This window comes from Rhipicephalus microplus, chromosome 7 (assembly GCF_043290135.1).
Source record: "Rhipicephalus microplus isolate Deutch F79 chromosome 7, USDA_Rmic, whole genome shotgun sequence".
Taxonomy (NCBI): domain Eukaryota; kingdom Metazoa; phylum Arthropoda; class Arachnida; order Ixodida; family Ixodidae; genus Rhipicephalus; species Rhipicephalus microplus.
The window spans coordinates 19,868,988-19,883,120 of record NC_134706.1 but is presented as its reverse complement, the minus strand read 5'-3'; the positions used below and the strand labels follow the sequence as shown (position 1 = coordinate 19,883,120).

The window sequence follows — 14,133 nt, the reverse complement described above, 5'->3', positions numbered from 1 at the left end:
GGGGGGGAGGGGGGAGTAGCAGGGAGTGTCACCACGTAAAAAGCTTTAAACTCAGCCATAGAAAATTAAACAGGGGCATTTTAAGAAGTGAGCCCTCCATACTGAGAACGAGGGGGGGGGAGTGGCGATGGATTGATTGATATGTGGGGTTTAACGTCCCAAAACCACTCTATGATTATGAGAGACGCCGTAGTGGAGGGCTCCGGAAATTTCGACCACCTGGGGTTCTTTAACGTGCACCCAAATCTGAGCACACGGGCCTACAACATTTCCGCCTCCATCGGAAATGCAGCCGCCGCCGCCGGGATTCGAACCCGCGCCCTGCGGGTCAGCAGCCGAGTACCTTAGCCACTAGACCACCGCGGCGGGGCGGGAGTGGCGATGGAAGAAGTTAGCTTGCGCCAGTCAATGGACAGCTTGCAATAATCTGCAAATCAGCTTTTCTGTAAGGTTTGCTTTCCAACCAAAAAACTCTCATTCACATACTGTTTTTCTTCCTCATTATGTTGTGCTCGCGCGCTTTCGATGCACAATGAGCGAGAAAAGCAATCTGTGGGCGAGAGTTCTTGGTTGTAAAACAAGCCTCACAAGTAAGCCAACTTGCGAACTGTCCATTTTCGTTTTTGTTCGCGAGCCCACCAATAAAAAAAAAGAGGAAATGAAACAGGGGCAGCATGGCAAATGAGCACGAACACAAAGGAGCAAGCTGCTTCAGAGGAGCCCGGCTTGTGAACGCTGGGCGTTAAGAGCAAACGTCATATGCGCGAAAATGCACGCGACAGCGACAAGCGACGCTATGAGCGACGAAACAGGGCGTTCGCGCGACGTGTCGCGTGCTCGTTTTCGCGCGATCGCTCGGTTCTCCAGATTTGGAAACCGTCGCTCATCGCCCGGAAGTGCTGGGCTCAAGCAGCCAATAGCGAAAAACCGGAAAAGACGAAGACTACATAGGTGCACGTGACCCTGCCCGAGTCACGTATGCGCAACAAGAAATAACGCAACGTTTATTACGCATGCGCATATAAAAAAGTGCTGCAAGGCATTCATAAACACTTTCCGTTCCATTACACAACAATATACCTTATTTTTAAATTGCATACCGCTCACTACGCGGTTTTTTTGGTGCGAGTAGACTGCCTCATGCCAGCAACCGTGGAGTTAGCTCGCCGAAGCCGTCGCGTGAATGAGGTTTGCAAGCGCTAGCGACTGATCGCGCGAAGACGATCTACGTCGCGTCGCTCGTCGCTGTCGCGTGCATTTTCGCGCCTATGAGGTTTGGCCCTTATCCCTCCCATTTTATGGCTCATGGTGCCATTGGCAGATTCGGAGCTCTTCCGGTAATGATTTCTTCTGCTCCATGCGGAGCAAGTCTATTCTACTGGTGGATTGAGAGTGCTCCTTCTTACGTTCCATTGCTCCTTCTTATGTTCCAGACCTGGAACAGCTCCGTCGCGAGATCCACTCCACGGAGAAACTTTTTCTACTCCGCCAAAATTGGCGGATTCGACCGGAAGTCGCAAGTACCGTGCGCCTTGACACGGTGCCAACTCTGGGCGCGCCAACGGACGCCGGTCGCGTCAGTGGCGCCTCGCGTCGGAGCTCACGTTTTGCTACCGTAGCGCTGCTGTGCCCAGCGTGCCCACTCAAACAAGAAGGGAGACGCGTGCATCGAGTTCTCTTCCGACCCTGCCATTTGCTCGTGTGTCACATTGGTCATAGAGTGTCCTAAAATTAACTAGAGGGGGGACTCTGTCGCTGCGATCGTTCAGCGACCATGGGAATGATGGGTAGTACACACATTTGCCTAGTCTTCGTACTTCTTGCGGGCAGCGAATCCTACTTGCGGCTTCGTTTAATGCTGTGTTTCGGTTTTGTTTTGAAAGAAACATTCAACCCTTTTGAACTTTGCGCCCCGATTCGGAAAGGTAAGTTTAAAAAAAAATTAGGCGGTGAATCGCAACCACTGAACATTTGCTGATTTTTGTTTCGTGAGAAAACACCTTCAAGCCACACGAACACACATGGAGCCAAAAGCAGGTCAGAAGTACGAATATTAGACAAATGTGTGTACTACTTATCATTCCCATGCTCCCTGAGGCGCCGTGCGTTGCAGCTGCCATAGACGCTAGCGCCAGAGTTTCCTCTAGTGTATAATATATGAAACTCGATAACATCGGTAGATTCCATTCTGTTGCCCTCCACCAGAGTGGAGTGCTCCAGCGCAGAGTTTGTGGGTCACTCTGAATCCACCAATGGATGACGCCATCGGATGAAGCGCGTTGCCTTCTGCACGCTCCGCCGTGACTGTGGAGCAATCCACGGTGAGTGTGCCGCCATCTCGTGGCACTACGTGATACTGAGCGCACTCGCCTCGAACCCTGATTGGCTGCGGCCGCAGCGGCCAACTGTAGCCGTCACCCCCGGAAGCTTTTCAGGCCTGCGCGTCACGTGACGTGACGTCGACGACGTCACATCGCGCCGGCCGGCCGGCCGCCCTTCGCTGGGTGGCTGCGCCAGCCGCGAGCGCTTGCCGCGAGAGCCCTTCACGCCTACCGACTCGGGCGAGGTGCCATGACACCATGTCCGCACGATTTATCAAGGTATCGATTGATTGTATGGTTTAACGCGCCGACGCAACGCAGGCGATGAAGCGCGCCGTAGGGGAGGGCTCAGGATCAAGTTTGACTACCTGGGAATCTTTACTTTATTGTGTGCCGAAATCTCGTACACACGGGCGTTTTCGCTGTTCGCCTCCATCAGAAATGCGGCCGCCGCAGCCGGGTATCGAAACCGCGCCCTAGTGCTCAGCAGCGCTACGCCTTAGCCACTGAGCCACCGCGGTTGGGGAACTTATCAAGGTATCAAGAAATAATGAATATCATGAATGGAATAATGCATATTTATTTATCACAGCCAGACGCCGTCTGTACAAATATCACAGTGCGCATTGTTCTCGGTCCAGGCAGACGACAGGCAACACAAGATGTTGCCCTTAATGCTGAAAATATGTTAAAAGTACAAAACACAATATCTTGCCATATAAAACTCAAAACAAAACAGATTGTAACAGCAAAAACATCCCCGAGCTTTGGAACAGAAAAAGCACACTTTCATTTAAATTGTAGGTTAGAGGAAAACATACCATTCGTTTATCATAGTAGCAGTAGCAACACAAGGTATCAGGTTCAAACACTTGCCAAAAAATACAATACATAAGAACACTGGTGACTAAATTGTGGTCCACAGCATGATAAATGACAGAAAGAAAAGTAATTGTACTGCCACAGGTAGGTGCATGTCCTAAGGAAAAAATCAAACAAAAATCTAAGAAAAAACAAATCACAGTTCACAACATGTCTGTACACAGAGTGCACAAGGAAAGTGTACACAGCTTAGGTACCAAAACGGACTGTACAACTGCTACAGTAGGCACCGAGGCAGTTCGAATTAAAAAAAAAGAAAAAAGTACACCACTTTTAAAAGCTAACAACTTGTAAAGAGATACAAAACTGGAAACAAGGCTCATTTTACATAAGGCAGAAGTATACCAAGGAAATCAAGTCATGACATGCAATCAAATACACTCTGTGCAGTTTCACAAGAATAAATGTGAAGAGCTTTGCAGAAAGGAGTAGTAGCTGCTCCTTCATAAAGTTCACCGTCTCTTTCTTGCCTTCATCAATGCTGGCTTCCAATTCGTCCAGAAGGGAATGTATTGCTTGAGCCAGGTGGCGATAAGTGCAGCGCTCCTCAGACAGCATCGACAGGTTGTTCAAAATTTCCAACAAGGAACTTACTTTTTGAACTGAGTCTGGTACAACAGCGCTACCAAGGTTCTTGATTGGTGAACCTTGATAGCAGGCAAAGACTTCAAGGTTTGCAAACACGGTCAATGACGCATTCAAACAAGATTCACGATAGTCGATAATGTTCAAAAACATGCAGCACTCTTCTTTATGAATCACAGTCCACTTCACTGACACAGTCCACACACACTGACACCACACACACTGACACAGTCCACACACACTGAATCACAGTCCACAGACACTGACACCCCTTGCAGGCGAGCCCTTGGTTCTTCGAGGGACGAAAACCGGTCTCGTTCTTGCTCCGCTTCATATGACGCCAGCGACTCTTCTACAGCACGGGCGCGTTGGGAGGCTTCTTGTCGGCTCCTCTTGGCGACAGGGGTTTCTCTCGTGCTCTGGTCTCGTACTGATAGGTAGGACGGACAGCCGGGAAATACCGTTGGGACAGATCCAGGACGCAACCGTGGTACTGGGAGTGCAACTTCAATAACTCTCCCTGTCCTTGGATCCGTGTACGATGTCGTCTTCTCGATGCATGAAGCGTCGCAATGATCCGCGCACACCTGCACAAACGTTTCAAGAACGTCTGAGACGCCACTTCTCAAAAGAAAAAAATGCGCTCCCGTTTGCATGACCGTGTTTACAGTCCGTGTAGCTAAAACAAAGTCTACCTACGTTTCGCAAGCATCTAAATAAAAGCGCTGCGCTAAGCGGTACAAGCAACATGAAAGGAAACGCGGGAGCGTGATGTCACCGCACTCCACGAAGCGCTTCCACCGAGAGCTTGCAAGAATGGACGACACCACGGCACTGTTAGTGAACAAAGCGCAGCTGACCATCCTTGCTGCGAACGCTGCTGGCGTCAGCGCTTCGCGAGGCCCGGCGGCCACACGCTCAAGTATTTCCCATCATAGGTGATTTCTACCCGAACAAGCAACGACAAGCTAAGAACAGGAGCATCTCAAATTCTTACCTTAGTGCACGAAGTCGGCACGAAGTCCTTCCTAGGAATGGCGCGTAGCCATTGTTTGAGAGCGTCGGCGTCTTTAGGGAAGGAAAACACTTGTATCTTCTTTCCTGTTTTGTAGTTGCCGGTGCATCCGGGTACACAACACTTATTCGGCATTGTCGCATCACTCCAGCATCACGCACGGAAAGGAAATTGCCGCAAAACAACAACGGAAAGCAACAAACGCGAAACACCGTCAACACCACGCCGCCGAACCGTCACCACTGCCGCCGCGCTGCGCTCGCTGCCGCTGCGACATCCCCGAGAGTCGGCCGGCCGGAAATGACGTCAGATTGCTGGGCGCAGGCCTGAAAAGATTTTCCGGGGGTGACGCTGTAGCGCGCCGAGAAAATCAGTCCGGGCGCGATCCGGGCAAGCGGCCACGGGGTTTCCGCTGTTGCGGATGATCCGCGTCCGCTTTCGCATGCGCGGTCTGTGTGAACGCGGCTTTAGCGGGTGTTTTTCTCGCGTCTGGATCTCATGTTTGCTGTATTCTGTTGCTATGCATAACGCTCCCTTTGACGTGAAAATACCGTTCTCGCAAAATGATTTGAACTTACCGAATAGATCGCTCATGAGAAATTGCACAACGACTTTATATTTGTCTCAGCCGGACCATCGATATCGGCGTCTGGGGTAAAAAAATATCATGAAACGACATTTCGACTCCCAGCTAGAATAAGCTGAAGCAATGTCAGTTTTGCTACGCTGGATTCACTCCCCGCTACGCTCATCTCATTTGCCGTCCGGACAGCTCCAACTTTGAACGTGGTCGAGTATGTGGCACAGCAGCACTTCTATTTTACGCTAAAAGTTTATATGAGACTACAAGGGTTGACTCCGGCGCCGTATTTGTCTGCCCCTGCCACGGGTTTCCGTTACCGCTATCACGTGAATTAAGAAAAATAAAAGGAAATAAATACAGATATATCCAGGACTGATTGCGATTCAGACCCGGGCGCTTTGCGCATCCTCAGAGCTAAAGTTGTGGCTTCATTACAATTTGACCCTACGTAGGCTTCACGTCGAATAAGGAATCGCGTTACCATGCGTATAATTTAAAGAGCGTTTCAAAAGAGTAAAATAACAACCGGTCGTTACAGATGACGAATTGCGTTACGAGTGGGTTGTAGAGTGCTTCCAACCCATTACAAGAGGCCCATTTAAATTCTTTACTGCCGTCAGTCGCAGCATCGAGAGAGTGAGAGAGAGTGAAATAAAAACGAAGCGTAAAAGAAAGGAGATCAACAATGTGCACATTAAGTCTTACACATTTTTAGCGGGTACCACGTTTTTCTTTGAAGAATGACGAATACCAATGGAATAGTACGCGTTCACTTACTCCACGAAAATTATCATTTACAGCGTACAGTGACTACTCGTCAAATCTACTTGCAGTACAGTTACCCGGAGAGTTAAAAAAAAGGGGGGGGGGGGCTCTTAGGGCAACTTAAGAGTGGTTCGCGCTAAAGCAAATGCATCGTACGCTAACTTCTTGCGGAATCCGTTCAATGACGAAAATAGCAGGTTACTGCTATCGACACGAATTTAGCGTACGCTATTGTAAAACTATACTCGGTCCCCTAGAATGTCTACTTGCTGAACAGTTGCTAAGTGACCACAACGCCGTAATTATTCCTTTTAGCTAATTGGTGAAGTAACCTTCTACTCGCCCGTAATATTCCACGCATGTCTGCGCATCTGCACACTTAGTATTATTTGATTGATTGATTGATTGCTTGATTGATTGACTGATTGATTCATTCATTGATTTGTAGGGTTTAACGCCTCAAAGCACTCTGTAATGGGTACGCAGCTTAAAACCCATACCACTCGTTGTGCAATTCGCTCGTTCTGACACGTGGTCATATTCTTCGCCTCTACCACGCAAAATTACACGCTTTCAGGAGGCTGCACGCTACATGACATACTTAGAGCTTATTTTATGAAGCTCTGTCAAGCACAGACGTGGTTTCATTGTAAACTAACTACTGCAGGCCACGCACAAGGCGGAGGTTCAGTTCCCAACCAGACGGTATTTCATTATTCATTTACTTGCGTCTATCTCGAAATTTTCGCTCACGAACTAATGACGCTTACACAATAATTTCTGCGAAATGAGCTCTTTAATGTGATCGCATTAAACTTTGGTAGCTCTCTCTTTGCCGTTGTGAATATACGATGGTTGCTCTGTATGGTGAATCCATGCCTGGTGCGCGGAACGAAAAGCTTTACCCCCGTATTCTAGAACGTCCCTTTAAAGCTTCACCTTCACTTGAGAAAACCGATGGAAGTGCCATCTTTAGGCACGGAAAGTCACTGCATATCAGCGATAATCTGCTGCGATTCTTGGCTAGCGCAACTTCATTCTCAGCTGAGTGGTGGTGCGGTGCTCAACTCTGTCAAGTGAAGGGTGAAAGTCGAGGGAGGAGGAAGGTTATGTTGTAAGAAGGAAAAGAAAAGTGAGCCCCGTAACTGTCTGCTTCAGGGAGCGACACCTCAACAGTAGCTCACAAGGGATGGAGGTGAGGAGGGATTAAAAGGATAGGAATAAAGGTGTAGAGAGAGAGAAAGAGAGATGAGGTAAGCGTGAAAGCGTGAAAACGACGACATATCGAGGCGATAGGAGAGATGGGAAAGGTGGAAACACGATCACAGGAGTCCGAGGACGGGGCACCACTTGCGATAACTCTTGTCGGCGCCAGCAGATGGCGCAGAGCAAGTCCAGTGCGTCAGAGCTACATTGTCGTCAGAGGTCGGCGTCAAAAGATGACGTAGGGCGGGCCCAGTCGGCCAGAACTACACTGACGTCGGAGATCGCGAGGGCACAACCGGTCGGCATGGAATCCAGCGAGCGAGTCAAGGAGCGTTTGTGAATACGGGGGTTAGTGTTTCGCGGTCTTCCTCTAGCTGTCGCGGGGCCTCCGCCCCCGAGTTAAGTTGCTGTGTGCTTATTCGTGTTAAGCACGTTTTGGGTGACGCGAGAAATGCATAATATCGCATTTGTTACGATGCCACATCCGCGAGTGCAAACGGTTCCTATATAGTGGCGTATGTTCGAATACATATATATTCTCTTAACAAACGACGGTGAATTGAGCCCACCCAGGGACGTCCGTTAAGTTACGATTTCCTTTCGTCAGTAAATTCGTAATAATGCGAACAAAAATGACTGTTACTGGCTGTCGTGGCTTCTTGTTGAAACTCGCTACATAATATTTCCATAGCTCGAGAGAATGCTGCCATGCCTTGCCTTACACTCCATCTTCCTCCCAACATACAAAAAATGCTTCGCAACGTTTCAATATTTTCCTGCAACGAACGAGCTGCGCAAGGAGCAGGGAATGAGTTTGCGCTGGGCGCTTCCCCGGTCACATGAAATTGAATTATCCGAGAAAAAAAAACTGCTTCTTGGGAGTGATGAAAAAAGACTGTAGAAACAAGCTCAAAACCTTCAAGAAAACAAACAGAAAAAGTACGCAATTTCTTTGAACGAAGGTAAAGGTAAACCAGCGAACTAGCGAACTACACTGATGCAGATTGGCCCTAATCTAATGCATTGTCGAAGCGCTGTTTGGCAAGTTAATCGCAAGTCGTGCGTGCGTGCGTGTTTTTTTTTTTTCGTTTCATACTTAAGTCGTGTTTTCGACTTCGTCGAACGACGGCAAACAAACCGGGCAACGAGGAACCAACAGTGTAGTATATACTCAGCTAATGGAAACTGCTTTTTCACGGTGAAGGCACCCGCGCGAGCTAGTCGAAAAAATACATATACAGTAAAAAAAAAGGGAAAGCTTTTCGGTAACTCAGCCGATGGCAGTAAGAGAAACTGTAAACCAACACAAAAACGCTGGGAAGTCTAACGCTAAGAAGCCGTTGGTTTGAGCAACCTTTTGTGGTGTGTGTACGAATTCCCGTTTACCGTTGAGGCGTCCTCTCTATACTAAGCACATCCCGTGTCTTACGCTGCTGTAAACTCAGCCGGAAAAGAGAAACAAAGTGGGGCAAAAAATAAAAATAAACGCAAGGCCTGCACGGAACGCGCAGCACTGTTACGGCCTTAGAGTTTCCTAAAATTACCTATCGAGGGGACTCTGTCGCTGCGATCGTTCAGTGACCATGGGAATGATGAGTAGTACACACACTTGCCTGGTCTTCGTACTTGCGGGCGGCGAATCGCACTTGCGACTTCGTTTATTGCTAGTTACGGTGTTGTTTTGAAAGATTCAACCCTTTTGGACTTCGTGACCAGATTTGAAAAGGTAAGCGTAAAAGATTAAGGTGGTGAAGCGCAACTGCTGAACATATGCTGATTTTTTTGTTTCGTAAGAAAACAGCTCCAAGCCACACGAACACACACACGAAGCCAAAAGCAGGCCAGAAGTAGGAAGACAAGACAAACGCGTGTACTACCCATTAGTCCCACGCTCGCTGAAGCGCCGTGCGTTGCAGCTCCCACAGACACTAGCGCCAGAGTTCCCTCTAGTGTACATTAGGAAACTCTATGGTCACAGCGAAAGCTGGAAGAGTGCCCTTTCAGAGCATCTTTTAAACATGCCTTCGGTAAATGATACAAGCACACTTGCGGGGTACCAACTACACGCCATAAATCGCCATAACTTTTGTATATAGATATTCACTGTGCCATCCTTCGTCATTCTTCGGTGAAGCGCGGTACCCGCTACGCGCTTGAAAGGAATTTCGTGCAGTTTTCGATGCTCTGTCTTAACGACGAATAAAGGAAGCTTAGCGCTACTGTAATGGGACCCACTCGCTGCGCAATTCGCACGGTGCGACGCTTGGCTGTTCCTTTTGCTGTTCTATAAACACGTCATTACGCACCACAATGCGATTTCTTTCCCGAAATGAAGGGTCAAAGTTCCGCCGAGCAGTTCGAAGCACCCGGCGTAACTCTGTGGTATAGAATGCTGGGGCTGGCACGCAGGTGACCCGAGTTCGAATGGACCTTCTCGTAGCCTTCATTTCGGCCGGCGTTGCCAAACTTCCCAGCGCCCTCCGGATCACGTTTTAGGCGTGAATCGCGCAAAGTAGCAGTATCGAAAACCCGGCCGCGGCGGCTGTATTTCGACGGATACGAAACACCCGATGCACGTGTGCCTCCATGGATGCGCAATGAAGAAAACTCCTATACCATTATTATTATTATTATTATTATTATTATTATTATTATTATTATTATTATTATTATTATTATTATTATTATTATTATTATTATTATTATTATTATTATTATTATTATTATTATTATTATTATTATTATACAATAATCACTAGCATGGAGTAACTGCAAACGCGCTAATTCATACTAAAGTAACAACTGTTTGACGCCCGCTCTTTCAACCAACGTTACACTTTGCTTTCGACAAGGTCATAAAATGACTCGTGTTTACTCCTATACGCTCCTGCTTCCACGCTCCATCAAATCCGGTTCGCACACATCGCCAGTTAGTTCCCTCTGGGAAAAATCCGCCGCAAAGTTTACTTTCCCCAACTTCGGCCCTCAAATAATTTCTCTTTCTAGTTTACCGACGCACGCCTCGCCTCTCTTATCGAATCTTCGAGTGTGTGGTCAGAGCCGGCTGGCGAACGGAGAGTTTCACCCGGGACTCGGGCCTGCGGTCCACTCGTCTCTGACATTTCGCTGGAAGTAAAAAAGCGCCTCTAGACGAGACGGAAGCGCAGCTAAAAGAAAGGATAGCCGAGACAGGCATAGCTGGACGACGTTACGGTGAACTAGACTATATCCACCTTTTCACAGGAAGGAAAAAAAACGCCGCCGTGATGGGCTGTGCGCAGGAGTACAACGGCTAAGGGCGCAGCGTTGTCAGTGCATTTTCGAGGGGACGCGCCGATTCGCACAGCCCAAGGAGGGCTATGGCGGCGCCCAGGGAGGCGTTTATGAAAAGGTGAATACTGGGTAGTAGATTAAGCGAGCTATCGCAAGCGAGGCTTCTGCCGTTGACGGGCCGGCACGAGATGGCGCCACCAGAGGGACCGACCATATATACTATAGAGTTTCTCAAAATTAACTAGGGGGCACTCTGGCGCTGCGATCGTTCAGCGACCATGGGATTGATGGGTGGTACACACATTTGCCTAGTCTTCGTACTTGCGGGCGGCGAATCGTACTTGCGGCTTCGTTTTATTGCTGTGTTTCGCTTTTGTTTTAAAGGAAAAAAAAACGAAACCTTTTGAACTTAGGGACTTGATTCGAAATGGTAAGCTTAAAAGAATAAGGTTGTGAAGTGCAAACGGTGAACATTTGCTAATTTATGCTTTCGTGAAAAAACAGCTCCAAGCCACGCGAACACACACGGAGCCAGAAGCAGGTTAGAAGTACGAAAATTAGACAAATGTGTGTACTACCCATCATTGCCATGCTCGTTTAAGTGCCGTGTGTTGCAGCTCCCTTAGACACTAGCGCCAGAGTTCCCTCTAGTAAGTATTGTGGGAAACTCTCTGGGGCCAACAGTGCAGTATGGAATAAGGTCCCTAGATGAAACAAGAAACTTGTTTCATCTAGGGACCTTGGTATGGAACTGGCGGCACGCCCTGCAACGCAGCATGGAATCGTCGCTCTGTATTTCGCTGCGTGACCCGTAAATAGTTGCCGCTGCTCGCCGGAATGTCCTGGGCAACTGGACATACGTAGATGCGCTAGCGGCTTGCGAAATCGTCCTGCATGCTACAACATCGTAACGACAATGGCACTGTGTGTACGCATCAGATGCCTCGATAGCGATGCTGACATGCCGAAATTGAAAATTCAGCTCAGCTGTCGTACGCATTCTATTGCGTGCGCTATGTTCGACGATCAGTATACCTTCCGCAGCAAACGCTACTGAGTTTATTGGTTGGTCAACAGGCAACAGCCGCTTTTTTTCAGTGTTGCCGAGATTGGTCTTGCAGCAGGATCGCATGCAAGATATTGAAAAAAAAAATGTGGAACTCCAACTTCAGTTTTCATCGTTCCATACGGAACACCTTGCATGCCGAGTGGTTTCAGCTTAATTTTAAACGTGACGCAAAAGGACGCTGCTGACATATAGACACGAGATATGAACGTGCTCTCTGTCTGCAATTTGAATAAATAAGTTTCACGAATTCCTAATGAACCTCTTGATTTTCTGTGAAAAACTTCCAGCAATTTTTGAACTGTAATGTTCCTGCTTTTCCCCAAGAATTTAAGTTTTACTCCCATGGATACGGCCTGCACTTGTGTGATTTGCAGTGCACGGGCTGGCGAATGTGGCCCCCCTTTACCTTTTAGCTACTGCCCGTGTTGCCGCGCACTCTGAAGGTTTTTTTTTTCAAAACCAGTTAGATCGGTTGACCTCGGTTCAACTAAAGTTCAAATGTGAACACCGCAGTACGGGGGCCGAGCAAGAGCGGAGAACGGTGAGACCTGAAGTCGTACTGTATATATGTGCAGCGCGTTCCATCAACCTCAAGAACGTTGCAAACAGGCACGTTGTTCCAATTGTTTGTTTTTTATCGTGCCACGCAAGCTATCGCTGCCTTTGCCCACGTATACTAAATGAAGGGAACAAGAAAAGTGGCGGTGGCTAGGGTGCCTCGATGCAAGCGCCCCGCTCAGGGCACTGCCACCTTCTGTACTGTTTTCTTCGCCATTGTGGAGGAAGAGGAGGAAGAAAGTTTAAGTGAAAAGACAGGGAGGTTAGCCAGTTCTTAGACCAGCTGGCTACCTTGTGCTGGGGAAAGCGGTGAGGAGAATAAAAGATGTAAAAAATAAATTTTGCGAGGAGAGAGAGAGAGAGAGATTACAAAAAAATGCGACAGAGGAAAGGCAACATCAAAAAGTATAAGACACTAAAGTCTGTCTCTGAGGCCAGTTGTCCGCAAAAAGCGCAGCAAAGCTTTCAAAGCCTGAAAGGTTGAGGATGGGCTCGGCCAGTGACCCAGAATCCTTTGTTCCGACGAAGGCCAATTGCCCAGTCTATCCAGAGCTGCAGTGAGTTCTTGTCTTTGCGCGTTGAAATGGGTGCACTCACACAGAAGGTGCGCGATGGTTTCTTCGCAGCTGCAGTAAGCGCACGTAGAAGAGCTGACCATTCCAATGAGATAATAATATGTTTTTGTGAAGGCCTCGCCAAGCCACAGGCGGCATAGAACAGTATCCTCACCTGGACCTATCTTTGAGGGAAGACGAAGCTGCAGATCGGAATCCAAGTTATGCAGGCACGTGTTTGTGAAGTCTATTGAGTTCCACTGAACCAGTGTGAGGTCACGTACAAGCAAACGAAGTCTTGTAGCTGCGTCGGTTCTTGATGGCTGTGTATTTGGTACCGTCGTGTGCAGATCTAGCGGCCTCATCTGCGCGGTCATTGCCATATATACCGCAATGACCTGGTATCCACTGATACACTATGCTGTGCTGTTTCTCGATTGCTGGGTGATGGATAAGCCTTATTTCAGCTATTAACTGTTCATTAGGTCAATGGCGAAAGGGTGACATAAGACATTGAACAGCTGCCTTTCGATTCCGAGAAGACATTGCAGTGCCTGCAGCGTCTTTGGCCAGCTGTAGGACTCACGTGGCGCTCTTTTTTTCTGCCAGACATGCCTGCATGTCGCGTTCCTGAGTGCCACAACCATCCTCGTTAAGCTATAGTAAGCCACTTCCCGCAGCCGCTAAATCGGTATATACAGCGGGAGCGATAATGGCGGCCGCCGTGGCAGACGACGCAGTTGTCTTCACTCCGAGCGGAGGAGGCAGCATCGAGGTACTCTAGCTGTGGCAAGAAGCACGTGAACTCGAGCAGAAAATGTGCCACCGGCGTTGTCTACGAATTTCAGCTGTCCTGCGACAGGAAGTGTGCAAATGCCGGCGAGACACGGGAGCGTGCGCGGAAACACGGGTTCTCACTGAATTATGTAAAGAAGGGGCACATTTGCCGGCCCACCGCAATTCACACATATGTGAGGAATGGGGGAAAAAAGCAGGGACACCACCCTGCTCGAGAACTGTTGCAGGCATATCACATAGAAGCACGAGGTTCATTATTAGTCACACTTACTTGTCCCTTTCTTCAGAGCACGTTCTTGGATCGCAGGTTGTGATTGAGACGTTATCCGAACGATGTGCACCTTTCCTTTAGCACATAAATATACCTACGTATTCCATTGCACTTAGCGTTACTTATTCGCCCCGCCGCGGTGATCTAGTGGCTGAGGTACTCGGCTGCTGACCCACAGGCCGCGGTATCGAATCCCGGCTGCGGCGGCTGCCTTTCCTATGGTGGCGGAAATGCTGTAGGCCCGTGTGCTCAG

The 14,133-nt window shown here is 48.5% G+C and overlaps 1 long non-coding RNA gene across 1 annotated transcript; it reads right to left on the bottom strand.

Annotated features, from left to right (window-relative positions):
- Positions 1-2,883: 2,883 nt before the first annotated feature.
- Positions 2,884-5,109, bottom strand: LOC142766830 (uncharacterized). Its single transcript, XR_012884608.1, has 2 exons — positions 4,786-5,109; positions 2,884-4,375 (listed from the first exon to the last, which is right to left on the bottom strand). It is a non-coding gene; the product is annotated as an uncharacterized LOC142766830 (long non-coding RNA).
- Positions 5,110-14,133: the final 9,024 nt, after the last annotated feature.